The sequence below is a fragment of the Pteropus vampyrus genome, unplaced genomic scaffold (assembly GCF_000151845.1).
Source record: "Pteropus vampyrus isolate Shadow unplaced genomic scaffold, Pvam_2.0 Scaffold74, whole genome shotgun sequence".
NCBI lineage: Eukaryota > Metazoa > Chordata > Mammalia > Chiroptera > Pteropodidae > Pteropus > Pteropus vampyrus.
Genome location: NW_011888855.1, coordinates 3347524 through 3351015, shown reverse-complemented (window position 1 = coordinate 3351015; position 3492 = coordinate 3347524). Strand labels below are relative to the sequence as shown.

Here is a 3492-nt window from a genome sequence, read left to right as displayed (position 1 = left end):
TTCCACAATGAAGTTGTCAATAGTGAGGTGCACAGCAGGATGCCTGTCCCCTTTTATAGGAGTCGGACTTGCCAATGCTGTGCTCTGGACTCCCAGTCCTTATCTTGAAGGAGAGGGTGTGTCTGTGCCTTGATAGCACAGCTTTCTTGTTATCTCAGAGGCTGTTCCAGGAGACAGGTTTCCTTCCTCACTGTCTGCAGTGATTTCCCTGCCAGGCTATTGCCAATTTCCGGTGGAGGGAATCATCTCTGGAGGCTTTGTAGACTGGGTTAGTTTCCCTGCATGCCTAAACAGCTTAGAGAATTTCTGCTTCTTCCATTGCCCTTAGGAAATAATAAAGATACTACTCAGATAGAGCAAAGCAGGCCTTCTTTCATTCATGGTTTGCAGTTGAGTTTTAATTTTCCGGAGGTGAATTTTTTTTTTTTTTCAACTGCAGAATACAATTAGAAGCTCCAGTAGGCAACTTACATAGTACGATTATTGTTGTGAGTGCTATTCATAAACTTTAGTCATGCACTTTGGGGACTCATTAAATTTCATTTAGGTGACACATTTAAAAATTCATAGATTCATCTCTTTTTCTTCAGGGAAGAAGCTGAGAAGTGTAGCATTTTATGCGGCATAAGTGAGAGACGAAATAGAGGGGGAAATGTCAGGAAGGCGGGTGTGCAGGACCAGCTGGCCGGCTTGTGTGACCCAGGATGTGGGGTAGTTGTGCAGTGCAGCCCAGGTCCCTGAGGCTCAGGGAGGCTGCCCACCCAGCCAGATGGCCATGTTTTTCACCTTCTTCCTCCTTTTCTCTAGGTGCTATGTGGCAATTTGGGGACAAGAGAACTTCTCTCCTCACTAAGTATTGCTTGACTTTGTACCTTTGCCAGTCGTTTCAATAAGATTTATAAGTGTGTGTGCTTTTTTTGTTGACTATACAAACTGTGCCACCTAATGACACGTGACCATTTATTCAATGAATAAGTTTATGCTGAGATTCCTACCACTTAGTCTATCACTGTTATTTCTCTTTAGGGGAGAGATATTACTTCCCATTTAATAAACATCGATCAGGTCTTGGGTAGGAAGTCCTACATTCAAGAATATCATTTAGATATTAGAAAAAAAAACCTCAAAGAGGAATTTTAGTAAGGTGTAAAAGATTTTTTTGGTTTGATTTTTGATTTTGCTTTGCATTGTTTGCAAGGGAGTCTAGCTTTCAGAAGTACTGACTCACTAAATTAACAGAATAAACTATTGGTAGCTCGATATATGGCAGTCAACAATTCTAATTAGATTCCATTTAGGTCAGTTGTGATTTAAAAAACATGTTCCTGTGTTTTGGTAAAGAAAACCAGGATGTTTCTATTATTCATGGCTTATCTTGGAATGCAGAGGCTTTTAGGGATCTTTATTTTTTCTCAGATCAAGAGAAAGAGTCCTTCCTCAACCACACTTTTGTCGGGCTCATAGGAGCATTCAATGAGGTCCTGATTTCTGGACTCCCGTGTCCTTCTTGCATTGCCCAGTTTTAGAAGAATCCTAAGCTGGTGTAGCCAGAATCTCCCTCCATCCCTATCTGTTCACCTTTGATATCTGAGTGGGTCTCTCATTCTCCACTACCCTCGCCTTCAGTAAGAACCCTGGTAGGTCAGTTTAGTCAGAATTCCATCTTAACCCTGATGGTTTCTCATAGTAATTTTCTAATCACTGATCCCCTCTTCTACTTGACCCCCCATACACCCAACTTGGCTATAAATTCCCACTTTTCCTTGTTCATTTGGAATTGAGCCTGGTCTCTCTCCTCAAGTACAAAACCCCACTGCTGTAGCCCCCTTGAATAAACTTTTCCTTACTGTCCTAACAAGTGATTGAATAATTTTTTCCTTTAACATATGCAAACTCATTTAGCTGAATGGTGGACAGAATTAGGCTAAGGGTAGGCTGTCAGTTTTTCTTTCTCAAATGGCTAAAATTTATTAGCTTAGAGTTTGGAGAAAAGTGTTGATACTATTTTATGAAGATACATGTGTGTGTGCATGCACACACACACGTAGGTTCTTGATTACGAGAATCTCGTAATCAAAAGTTCTTGATGATGAGAACTTTTTTATCATCTGTGGTAGAACTTGGACTATTACATAATTTTGGGGCTCAGAAGAGAAAGAGTAGCAGCTGGGAAAGGCAGAAAAAGATTTACGAAGCTAAGCCCTGTGAGGGGCTCCTGACCTCATCCACACCTCTATCACCTTTACACTTTCCCTTTAAATGCCCCGTTCTTCTTCAGGGTTTCACTTCATTTTTTTTTTTTTAACTGCATGAAATTCCAACATATGAAAATTCATTTGGATTAATGGGCATCATCATTAAAAACATGAACAACCTAGAGTGTTAAATAACTACTTGGTCATTTACAGTTAGGGTGAGTGAGTCCTTTTTCTTATTCTTCCTGAGCCACACAGAGCTCTGGGATAATATATTCAACATCAATGAAATTTATAAAATTTATGAATTAATGCACATTATAAAAATCTCAAACAATTTGGGTATATATAGAGTAAAAGCACCATCTACTTTTATATCTCCTCAATTCTTTCTCCCCCAATAGTCTAAGACTATATATATTCACAAATATGTTTTTCACTTAACAATATGTCTTGGAGATCTTTCCATGTCAGTATACATTGATTAGTTAAAATTTAAACAAATTGTTGCATGGTATCGCATTGGGTGGACATAAAAATTATACCCTAAGAAACATGGGTATAATTCTCCACATCTCTCCTCTTGAAACAAGAATAAGCTGAACATTTAAAACTCAACAAAAAACACCAAAACTGCACACCAGCACATCTGAGCATGGTATCTGTGCATAAGAGCTACCACAGGTCAGAAACCTGGGTATCGGGCAGTGGACTGGGAGAAAAAGGGAAGCTGCTTTTCGCAGCTGGAGCTCCCTATAGGAGGAGGGGGAAGGGAGAAAGTGTGGTGACTTCCCTGATCAGCCTTGCCTGGGAGAGCTGTGAGCTCCACGTGGCCGTCGGCAGTGCCCGGGCATCAGGGAAGAACGAAGAAAAGTGGGGATGGCAGAGAAGTGGGGACAGCACAGAAACAACAGTTGATTTTTACCAGCTGAGGTTTCAAAACCAAACTGAGCTGCAGTTCCCATTCCCCAACCCAGAGGGTCCCTCTCCCCATATCCTCAGAGACTGAACACTGTGGAGTCCCAGGAGAATCTGAGTAAATGCTACCAAAGCTGTTGCTAACACTGACAGGGACTGAGACTGAGGATAGCGAGCATGATTGAATAAGAAAAAAAAGGCACTGTTAAGACTTTATATGAAGCAGAGATCCAAGTGGCTTAGATGCTACCTACTGGAAACCAAAAGAAAAACGTCTTCTTTGCAACAGACTAAAGAGAGACCTTTGTATAATAAATCTTCTTTCTGGAAAAAAAAAAATCAGAATACACATCCATTAATGCTCAGGCAGAGAAATAGT

The 3492-nt window shown here is 40.6% G+C and overlaps 1 long non-coding RNA gene across 1 annotated transcript in view; it reads left to right on the top strand.

The window, feature by feature from the left end:
• Positions 1 to 3492, top strand: part of LOC111741136 — a 20232-nt gene that overhangs the window by 5221 nt on the left and 11519 nt on the right. The window lies entirely within an intron of this gene.